Genomic DNA, 12,256 nt, shown 5'->3' on the forward strand with positions numbered 1-12,256 from the left:
ATATATCAAATGCCATCGAATTATACGTATTAAAATGATTAATTCTATGTTATGTGCACTTTACCTCAATTTAAAAAATTATAAAAATAAAAAAGGCCTTTTCAACAAAGTCCCATTTTTCTTCTCCACTAAGGATGATATTAAGAATCAGATTATTACTTGCACTCTTTCTCATAACTTTTCTCATAAAATTTCTGGTGAAATTTTGCCACAAATATGGAGGCTCTCTCATCTGTGTAAGGGGTGAACAATGTTCTACAGAAACAACTGCTCCCAGCTTTACAGGAGTAAACTGACCTAACTTATTCTTGTAAGTGAAATGATTGATAGTGATGACATCAATTATGACTGTTCTTTCTCATTTGGGCTGCCAAAATTTACTAAGCACCAAGATACATAATTACTCAGGACTGAGATTAATAAAATTTTCAAAATATTTCATATGTGACCCTCTCACACTTTTTTGTTTGTTTTATGATCTGTAAATTATCTTTTGCAAACGAAATGGCTCAATTCTTATGGAATCATGCCTTAGAAACACTTATATTCAAAACTCAAAACACGTTGAATCCTCAGCACAAGCTTATTAGATACTAAGTATTATCATCCCCTCTTTATAAGGAGGAGAACGAGGGACAAAGAGATCAAGTGAATTGGTCGATATACTTAGCTCTCGCATTCAAACCCAGCCTTGTTTCAAAGTCTGGGTTTTAAACTATTTAGAATCACTTATCAAACCTATCATGTTCTAGGTGAAGGAAGATATAGCAAGAGTAGTTTGTACTCACCAAACATATGCTTCTCTATATTTTCCTGCCTGTTCTGCAGTTGAGTTGAGATCACATGACTAATTCTGGTCTATTCACTTGGAGTAGAAACGATATGTGTCACTTCTAATCTAAAGCAGTTGAGAGCAAGGGAGAGTTCTCCACGCTCTTTCTTGCCCATCTGCAAGGCTGGAAAGGAAGAACTCTGAGATGTTGGAGATGAAGGTGAAAGCAGCCTGGAGGATCCCTGAGTCACTGTTAAAGGAAAGTTGTCTCTCTCCCCTATCCCTAAAAAGGCTACTAGGCCCACATCAGACTTTGACACGAGTGAGAAATAAACCTTTAATATGTTAAGCCATGAGTTAGTTACCAAAGCATATCCTAGTCTCTTCCAACTAGCACAAGATTGTCATCGAAAAATGACATAAAGCCTTGACCCATGGGGCGGGATTTTCCTAAGGGCCTCCCAGCGTCTCCTTAGTGATTGTTATGGGTTGAATTGTGTCTCCGTCCCCAAAGCGTGTGTTGAAGTTCAACCCCCAAGTACCTCAGAATGTGGCCTTTTTTGCAAATCGGGTCATAACAGATGTAACTAGTTAAGATGAAGTCATTACTGTGGGCTTTAATCTAATATAACTGGTATCATTATAAAAAGGAGAAATTTGGACACAGAGGCCCTCACGCAGGAAGAATGCCAGGTAAAGGCAGAGAGGAGAGGCCTGGAACCGAAGCTACCCTCGTCCTTACCACTGTCGGACGGCCCCCTGCCCATAGATTGGTCTCAGTCTTCCAGCCTCCAGAACGGTGAGACAATACGTTTCTGTAGTTTTAAGCCACCAGGCTGGGGCTCTATGGTGCGGCCGCCCTAGCAATGGAAGCTAGTGACCCCCGCACGCCATGTCCACGCGGACTGCCCGGCGCCGCGCGCTCAGAGCCCGGCCGACCGCCCAGAGCGTGGGCACTGCGCATGGGCAGCTTTCCTTCCCCGCTAGTCCGTTAAGAACTACCCTGAGCCTGTTAAGAGTCCTTGCGGACACTGGATAAAACCGCTCAAATGAAGTAATAATTCCTCTGTTTTAAAACAAAATCCCTTTCTAAACAAACATGGAAGGGATTACAGGGTAAAAAAAGATGTTCAAACACTGATAGGAAGTGTGTTATAAACACATGGTATGGACAGAACTTGAGGGCAAGCAAGACCATGTGAAGGTCTGAAATTGAAATTTTTCACTAATAAATTCTTCACCCTGTGACAAAGGGGAGCCTCGAATGGGAGAGCTCACTAGCCCCTGGGAGTTTGTTCAGACACTGATAGCAAACTCAATCTTCCCGGACCAGCCAGAGGTCCGGCCCAAACTGGAATCCTTTTTTTTTTTTTTTTTCTCCTTTCTGCCTGTGGATTCTAGCTACTCCCCTGAGTGTCTGAGCTACTCTCTCTGCATCGTAAGTGAGATACCTGGGGCTGGTAGGAAAGAAGGACGCCTTGCTCGTCTTGGCAGCCTGAGCTTGGGAAAGGAACAAGCTTCTAATTCCAATCTTACAAAGGAAATATTCGGGTGCAAACAGCATCCTTGTAGCAAATTCATACGTTACAGGAAAGGCCCTGCCGTGGAGATCTGGACCTAAAAATTGCATGAAGACCATTCTTTCTTTGAGCACAAACTAAGAAGATGGTTAACAGATCACCCCCAGGTAACCCCAAGCACTACGCCTTGGATCTGAACCGAGCCATCCAGTGTGCAATTTACAATCTTCGTGCTTTCCCCTCACATACCCCGAGTAGAAGCAGATTAACCACTATGAAACATGGTTGGTCCTGCTGTTTATTTAGTAGATGGTTTTTGTTCCCTCAACAGAGGGTTTGGGAAAGTGGCTTTGCTTTGCCTGTCTACCCCTCAGTTTCCCTGGTTCTGACTCTCTTCAAATGCCCTCCAGCGAGGTTTGCTTAGTGAAAGTTGTAAGGAGGTTAGCTATGGATTGCCAGGGAATATATTACACACCAATAACCCGTGCTAGGCAGGGACTCGCAGGAGCATAATGAGTTATAATTGTGAATGAGGGGAAGGGAAATCGTTTAAACAGGACTTCGGTTTCCGCTCCGGATAGTACGAGACTGCTATGCCTGTTTTCCCACCGTGCGCTTCCTTGTGCTGAAGGAGGAAAATCTGAAAAATGGAAAGAAACAGTGGCCTCTGTGGCAGCACACCAGGTCTCTGAGCTCAGGATTTATGTGCCAAAATAGAGGTCCTCTAGTCAATCAGCAACCATTTAATGAGCACATCTGTTCAATTCAGTTCAGTTATGTGTTGAGCTCTCATTTTGTGCAGTCATGATAGGGGCTGTAGAGATGTAAACGTGAAGCAAATAGAATCTTGACCTCCAGAAGTTCATAAAGACGAAGATATGGACACGCAGGTAACTGAGGCAAGGCCTATTGCAATGAGTATCCTAACCTAATCCAATTTCATTAAGCAAATATTCATTCATTTTCTACAAGGAGCATGGAGAGACAGGAAAAGTAAAATTCAGGATGACTTCACGGAGGAGGTAGTGTTTTCACAGGGCCTGAAGGGTCGGTCTTTGGCTGACCCAGTGAGCGTTCCCAGGTGGAAAGGGCGTGCAGAGACTAAGCAGGAAGTGTATTATAAATACACTTGGAGTATTTATTTATTTATTTATTTTTAAAGATTTTCTTTATTTATTTGACAGAGATAGAGACAGCCAGGCAGCCAGAGAGGGAACACAAGCAGGGGGAGTGGGAGAGGAAGAAGCAGGCTCCCAGCGGAGCAGGGAGCCTGACGCGGGGCTTGATCCCAGGACCCTGGGATCACACCCTGAGCCGAAGGCAGATACTTCATGACTGAGCCACCCAGACGCCCCTACACTTGGAGTATTTCAGCGCAGGACCTTGGAGGAGTGATGAGGTGGGGAGGATGGAACCCAGGATGAATGGGCAGGAGGGTTGTGAGGAAGGTGGCTGGGGATGGGACATATCTCAGAGGAGATTTCGAAGATTGATACCTGTAGATCTCTACTTTGAAATAGTAGCCTGCCATTTATATAATTTGAGGGGCCTTTTTAAAGAAAAGGAACAGAAAATTGTGGACGTAAACTTACATACGTAAATTAGAAATTATTTAGAATAAGAAAGATACTCACCAAATTATTGGAGCCTTGAAGATTCAGGTCTCCATCCTCTGAGGGTTTTTTTGGGGGGGCGTTTTTTTGTTTGTTTGTTTGTTTTTTAGGTGAGTTACCAGCAATGCCTCCATCAAAATGCTCATGACTGCAACCCTCACCCCCCACACACTAGGACACAATAACTCCCAGTGTGTCCGAGACTCCCAGGAACCTGTTCTAGCAGTGGGCCCGAAGGAGTCAACCTCTTTAGCTTCACAGTAAATCCACTGGTGCAGAAGTCTCACATTTTGCTGGTTTCTTACCCGTAAAAAGTTTGAACATGAACGCTGACTTTGACAAAGGCCACAGTGTGCCACGATCAGTCTCCGCCAGGGGAGGCGCTTGCCCCTGTGTCTCAGGTGGGGGGGCGGGGGGATATTGACGATTAGCAGCACCTTCCCCTCAGCCTGAAATATGGGGTTTAAGAGGGAAGCAACAGTTCTCTCAAAGAATGGAAGTGGTGGATGTTTGCACTACCCAAATAGTATTTAAGGTCTAGACAACCAAGGTCAGGTTGGAACGAAGAGACTGGAAAAGGGAAAGTCTTCAGGTAGGAGCCTGGTTAAACAGGTCTGAAAGGATAATGTCACTGATGAAGCTCTTGACCATGGGAAAAGCCACAAAGGACCAGAAGGGATTAAGAACGCTTGGCCTTCCCAGCATTCACCACCATTTGCATATCTGTAATGGCTCAGCGAAGAGCTGAACGTCAGCCGCTCTTTCAGTACACATCGGGCTGTCTGGAGTTTTATTTCATAGCTCTTCAGTAACCTCAAAGTGAGCCCTGGATGCTAGCCGTGACTTGTTTCCAACTCTATAAATGTGTGCCCACTCACCAATTCTCAGGGTAGAACTTCTTTCCTTTTTCTCTCCCTTTCAGTGGGGTCAACACACGTGGCGTCCCTGCACATCGAGGTGGCAGAAAACTAGTTCTTTGATTCCTCAAAACGATCTCCTAGGACAATCTTGTTCTCTCTTTGCAATAGTCACATAATTATTTTTTGAATACCATTCTCTGGCCCCCCTGGTAAGTAACAGTCAGGTCAGCTTCCATATGTAATGGCTCCCACCCAGGCCATAAAGCTTTGATATACTTAAACTAGTCTTTCACCAAAAGTTAGCAGTAAATAACTGCCCTATAAAGCTTTCTAAGAGGCAAAAGAACACCCGCTCTGTTGCTATAATTATGACTTCTCTCTTCGTGATGACCCTTGAGGAATGTAGTTAAAAAGCAGAGACACCACCTTTCTGTTTTTCTCTTCTGTGTGTTTTGCACAGTAAATTGCCAGCTCTGTGTCTGACGTGCGGGTCAAACACCGCTGTGCCTCTTACCTGTAACTCTTGAGAATGCAGCCAAGCACATACCCTTTAATTCCAACATAATCAAGAATGTACTTCCCACAAACTACATTTCGTCTTTCTCCTCCCCTCTCACGGGGCTGTGGGTATCTGGAGTAGTTTCGAGTTGTTTGAGAATGTGCTTGCATCAACAAAACCGACAGTGTATCTCTGCACCCAGGGTAAAGACAGAGAAATGGGAATTCCAGCGAAGTCAACAGGGAGCCTACCTGTGGCAGAATTGTCCTGCAGGCCTGTGACACTGTTACTCAGAGTACTAGGCACCACGTCATAACAGGAGAGGCCCCGATCGTAAAAGTGGCAGGCCAAGTGACGAGGATTCTAGCATCATTTTGGGTGGCTCAGAACCTTCCCGGCTGAAGGAAATGGAGCTTTTCTCATTACTTGAGGCCCAGTTTGGCAATATCAGTAGAGCAATTGTGCCCCTGAATGGCATTGAGTGGGGCAAGTTCCTTCCTCAGGGGAATTTAGAAAAAGGAAGAATCGATCCTGCTCGGAGTCGTCAGGCACTCAGAGATTGTTGAGATGCTAATTAATTCACACATCTGCAGCCATCAGTTCAGTTTTATTCAACCAATACTTACTGAGTCTTTTATCCTCTGTACCAGAGACCAACATTATGAGCTGAATAAAAAGCTGAATAAAGTATGGTCTTACTCCCCTCTGAGGGCAGATTCTGTGGGAAGAGGAAGAACTGCCCACAGATTATGTGAACGCAGTGTGGCCAGCTCAGTGAGGGCCCTGTGCGTGACACAGGGTAACGTGGGGTCAGGGGTGCCTGCCCCAGTCTACAGGGGGTTGGGGAAGGCCTCAGGGGAGAAGGGGCTGCTGGAACTGGATCTTTGAAAGGGAGTTGGGTTTAGGGAAACAATGAAGGCAAAGACTGGGAGGCATGAAACAGCGTGGAGTCCCAAGCAGCCTGAATTGCTAACGGTTAGAGAGTGAGATGAAGAGTGGAGCAGGGATGTCTGCCTTCGGCTCAGGTCAGGATCCTGGGGTGTTGAGATCGAGTCCTACATCAGGCTCCTTGCTCAACAGGGAGCCTGCTTCTCCTTCGCCTGCTGTTCCCCCTGCTCATGCTCTGTCTTTCTGTCTCTCTCTCTGACAAATAAATAAAATCTTTTTAAAAAAAGAACGAAGCAGAGGAAGGTGGACAAGGGAGCAGAGACACATGGTTGCCACACTAGAGAGGTGAAGCGGTCCGCCATAGGTGCTGGTTGGGGGTGGGGGATTCAAACTGAGGTGAGTGACTAGTATGGTTTAGTTTGCATTTAGCAGCTTGGGTGGAACGGATTTGAGAAGAAGGACTGAGGGAGAGGACGAGCGACACTGCTGTAGTCCAGGAGAGAGCTGATGAGGACGTGGGGAAGGACAGCAGGAGAGGACAGAGGGAGTGGGCGGACACAGGAAGCTCAGGGGAGAGTCCAGGCTGGAGATGGAGACGCGGGACTCATTCCCACCCCACGCAGGCTGGGGTTAAGGCCGGATTAAGCACACACACAGAGTATGTGCAGTAGGAAGAACGAGAAGCTAAGCTCAGTCCGTTGGGGGATACAGTGTCTCTGAGTGGACAGAGGAAGAGAATGCCAACGAAGGAGACTGGGTGAGAAGACGAATGAGAATCGGCAAAGCGTGGTGTGACAGAAGCCAGGTAAGCAGAGTTGGCGATGTTGTCACGATGACACCGACTCTTCACATCTGGCATGGTCCTACTAAAGCCGGGAGAAATTTAGTAATTCGACAGATATTCACCAAGTACCAGTTATGTGTCGTGCACGTGGTAGTTGACAGTATTTTTAACTTCTAACTTAGTCCTAAGATCGACTTGCAAATGACCAGCGGAATAAAAGCCACCAAATCGGTGTGCTGGATCCCGCTCGGTCAAGTATCTCTCTGCTCTTTTGTTTTGGCCCCATTGTTGTTTTGCCTTTATTTCCACCTCCAATGTTTTTTTAAACAATTTTTTTACACAGTGCAAAAGAAGGCAGAGCCTTCCATCCGAGCATGGCCGTCAGGAGGGAGACTGCAGAAATGTTGACTGCTTGCAGCATAAATGCAGTAGAATGAGAAAAGCATTTGCTTTCTCCATTCCTCAAAGTGAGCAGGCTGGACTGTGTGTGAAGAGACGTGAGTGTTCCTCACTGTTTGACGCAAAGGTGGCCCTTCATCAGAGAGCCCGCCTCTCTGTGTGTGTGTCCAGTTCCCCTAACGGTCAGCATAAATGTGTCCTATTCTTTCCACATCGTCATGTGCACACCTACGCTTCATACCTGCTGAGTACCTGACGTGAGGCACTGAGACCCGCCGTACTTAGGCCAACCTTGTGTCAGACTAGTGAATTTTGCTTCTGGTAATCGTCTCCTAATATGGCAGGAAAGAACTAAGCTATATATAGGCAGTTAAGGATGTTTGATTATTTCAGCAGTTGATTTTTATCCCTTGGCGTGTTCAAGCTGCACCTTAGAGTCAAAGAATCATCACAGGTGTGTTGATCAATGAGACCAGTCCTTCTCTAGTCAACAGACTTTTGTGACCAACTTGTTAGGCCCACACCGGGAGCTGGGGTAACAAAGATGGATTGGCTTTACTTACGGCCTTTGAATTATTCATCGTCCAGTAAGATAATTTATATATGTCAGAGTTCTTTGTCAACTTTTAAGTTCCTTCCCTTTACCACCTGGCCCTTTCCATCTCATACATCCCAATGTGCAGATAAAAGCAAGAGACAAGATGGCGCACGTGAAAACACAGCATCTGTTGGAGGCAGTTGCTGGTCTCTGCTATGGCATCCTTGTTTTGGGGACTGATTTCAGCTCCCTTCAGACTTCTTTTTCTTGCACAGCTCCTGGCTCTGTTCTCTGAGTTGGCGGGCCCCAAACTGTCACGGATGAGACATTCTCAGCTTCCGTCATGGCCTCACAGGACCCTCCACTGGGAGAAGTGAGTGGGAAGATTCATATTCCTGTACAAACATTAACATCAGTAATCGTACATCAAATGCCAATATCACCGCATTTGAGCACTTGTACTTTCATGATGACCAATATCTTATTAATTAGTAAAAGACTTGTTTAATGTAATTTTCTCAGCAATATGCCCCGTTCTCCTTCTAGCTAAGTGTTTATGTATATGGATTTGTTTTTATGGTAAAAAATCTTATAATTACATTCTTTTCATACTCTCAAAATACCATTTGGCTTAAAGAACTGATGTTTTCTCTGGTAACTTCCACATGGCATCTGCTCAAACTACCCTTCAAATTACTGCATTAATTTGCTAAATGTTTATCTCTTTGCACTTGCCTTGTGGAAACCGATCTTTTACTAGTTCCCTTTCCCCTAAATCAGCAAAACCTCAGCCTGTTCCATCTGGCATTATCATTGTTTTCCACTTGGCAATATGGTGTAGTGGTTATGAGCATGAGCGTTAGAGTCCATGAGGTCTGTGTTTGAGTCCTAGTTCTAGAACCTTCTAGATATGCGCTCATGAACGATTTACTTCAACAACTCCTTTGCTAGTCTTTCTATACGTATAACAGTAAACTAATGTTCACCATCTTATACGGTTATTGTAACGTGAGGGCAGTGTCTGGTCCAGAATAAATGTTCAATAAAATCTTTTTTTCCTGGTTATTGTTATAATTTGCTTGGCCTAGCGATAAGCCCACAGGCATTGAAACCAGATGCACTTGTTGGAACTCTGTCACTGGGCAAGCTGGCTGCCTTTTTGAATCTCAGTTTCCTCCTCTGTTTAATAGAAATAGCAATACCCTACCATGATGACATGCTTTTACAAAAATTAATTGAGATAAAATATATAAAAAATAAATCTGGTGTCTGGCATGCTAAAGTGATAAATATGGCTTCTCAAATCTTGTCACAGATTTCTGCCATGACTCAACCCCCACAACCAAAGCATCCCTTCTTGTCATCAATCCCTACAATCTACATAGTAGTACCAAAGAAGGTGTTAGTACATGTAAAAAATATGGTCTCCTTAATGGTGTTATATGCTGTTTACTAATCATGGATCCCTTTTCTAGTTACTTCTCCCTAGGTACATGTATAAATGTTTAAATAGAGAGTACTTTATTTCTTAGTACCCTAGAGATCTCGTACTACCTCAGTTGCTTACGTTAGAGCCCTGCTGGACATGAGCCAACTCACACTCGCATCCGTTCACTCCCTCGGCAATATGTGTTGTACATCTGCTGTGTCTTAGGCTGTGCTCTAGGGGTTTGGAATAATCAATAAACCAAACGAACATTTTTTCTTTTCTTTTTTTTTTTAAGATTTTATTTATTCATTTGAGAGAGACAGAGAGAGAGCACGCACAGGAGCAGGGAGGGGCAGAGGGAGAGGGAGAGACAATCTGCAGCAAACTCCACACTGAGCACAGGGATGGACACCGGGCTGGATCCCACAAACTCAAGATCATGACCTGAGCTGAAACCAGGATTCGGATGCTTAACTGACTGAGCCGCCTCGGTGCTCCCAAATATGTCTTTCTTCATGAAATTTATATTCCAGGGAGGGAAGACAGACCAAAAAAACCCCACAAAAAACAAAAACCCAAAACAATAAGCAATTCTAAATGTGAGTAATATAGAATGTTAGCACTTATGTTGATAAGTTTAATGAAAAAAAAAAGAGTAAGGCAGATTAAGGGGATCGGGAGTCTGAGGTGAAGTTGCAATTTTATTATCTTTTTATTTTATTTTATTTTTTTTAAAGATTTTATTTATTTATTTGACAGAGATAGAGACAGCCAGCGAGAGAGGGAACACAAGCAGGGGGAGTGGGAGAGGAAGAAGCAGGCTCATAGCGGAGGAGCCTGATATGGGGCTCGATCCCACAACGCCGGGATCACGCCCTGAGCCGAAGGCAGACGCTTAACCGCTGTGCCACCCAGGCGCCCCTGAAGTTGCAATTTTAAATAGCGTGGTTAGAAGTGACCTCATTGAGAAGATGACATTTAGGCCAACATTTGAGATAAAGGTTACTCAGAAGCAATTTGAAGAGTGTACTATACTTTTTCTGAATAAAACCTCAGTACTTTTTTTTTTTAAGATTTTATTTATTTATTTTTGAGAGAGAGAGAGAGAGCAAACGGTGAGAGGGAGAGAAGCACACTCTGTGCTGAGTGCAGAGCCCAACTTGGGCTTCATCCTATGACCCTGAGATCATGACCTGAGCCGAAATCAAGAGTTAGACGCTTAATGGACGGAGCCACCCAGGGCCCAAAACCTCAGTACTTCTGACTTGATTGCTTTACCCTTCCATCCACCCTGCTCTGCCTTTGCCTAACCTGGGTGTCACTGTAGCACCCTTGCCTCCTTCTGGTCTCCTTATCCCCAGCCCGGGTTCTCTATAATTGGCAGACTCACACTGCCATAGTGATATTCCACAAATAATATTTGCCACAAATAATACTCCAAAACTATAGATTGAACTGTGTAACCTTCCTCTGAAAGGATCCAGTGGCTCTCTCTCTCTCTGGGGCCATACTTCATCTACTCTGGCCTCCTGCTCTTTCCACGTCTTTGCCTCTGCCAATACTTTTTCCTACCTTTCATGCTTATTAGAAATCGTACTCATCTTTCAAGTCCCAGCTATAATGCTGTCTTGCTTATAGAGCCTTCTTATGCCTTCCAAATGAAGTCTGTTGTTCCATGCATTTCTCCATTTCTTATGCCCTGAATGCTATATGGTTGGTGGGTTAGACGGCCACCTTCTCTTGAAACTGTCCATTTTACAGAAGATGGTTCTTACTTATTGTGGGATCTGCGACGATCTCAGTGTAGCGCACTGCTTGGTCCACCGGAGACAAACCTGCTTTCTTGAATTAATCAAATTGGGCAAGCCATCTACCAATTTTGATCCCCAGTTTCCTCACCTTACGATGGGTTAATAACACATTTACATGAGGAATAAATAAGGACTAAATGAGATGACATGAGATAAGGCCTCGTTATTTGAATGCTTCTGTGGTGGTCGGCATATAGCCTGCCTCCAGTAAATATTCTATGAATCTGGTTTTGTTTTCTAGATTGTCTTTTAGTAATAACGGGGTTCCATCACCTATCTTTGTACTTCTTTTCATTGCATAATGGTGTCATAATAGTCACCATTCTTTCTTTCTTGATTTTTAGAGGAAAGCACTCCTTTAGTTTTTTGTTTCTAGATGGCTTTCATATGTTCCCTCTCTTTTGAAATTAATAGCTTTCATTTTTTAAAGCAGTTTTAGGTTCACAGAAGAACTGCATGGGAAGTACAGAGCTCCCATATACTGCCGACATGCACGACCTCTCCCACTCTCAACATCGTCACCGGAGTAGTATATTTGTTATAGTCGATGAATCTACACTGACACACCATTATCACCCAAAGTCCACGGTTGACATTAGGGTTCACTCTTGGTGTTGTACATTCTGTGGAATTTGGCCAAATGTATTATAACATCATACAGAAGAGTTTCCCTGCCTAAAACCCCTCTGCACTCTGCCTGATCATGGCGCCTTCTTCCTTAACCCCTGGCAACCACTGATTGATCCTTTTACTGTCTCCTTTGCTTTACCTTTTCCAGAATGTCATATAATTGGAATTGTACAGTATGCAGACTTTTTAGATTGGTTTCTTTCATTTAGCAGTGTGCATTTAAGATTCCTCCATATCTTTTCATGGCTTGATAACTCATTTTTTTTTAGCACGATCAGTTTTAATATAATACATTTCTAAAAAATACTGTCTTGACCCAGTTTTGAAGCCATGGCGAGAGAGACAGTTCTCTTCCCCTTATTGAGCAGTTGATTAAATCCACATCCCTAGTCTTCTCACTTATTGGTCTCTCACAGTCTGGACCAGTTACCAGACAACCATGGACAGCCCCTATGTCCTAGAGCCAGCTGAAATTATTCAAAATAGTAGTATGTATTAAAGCAATAGGTTAAA

Source organism: Ursus arctos, unplaced genomic scaffold (assembly GCF_023065955.2).
Source record: "Ursus arctos isolate Adak ecotype North America unplaced genomic scaffold, UrsArc2.0 scaffold_12, whole genome shotgun sequence".
Classification (NCBI taxonomy): Eukaryota; Metazoa; Chordata; class Mammalia; order Carnivora; family Ursidae; genus Ursus; species Ursus arctos.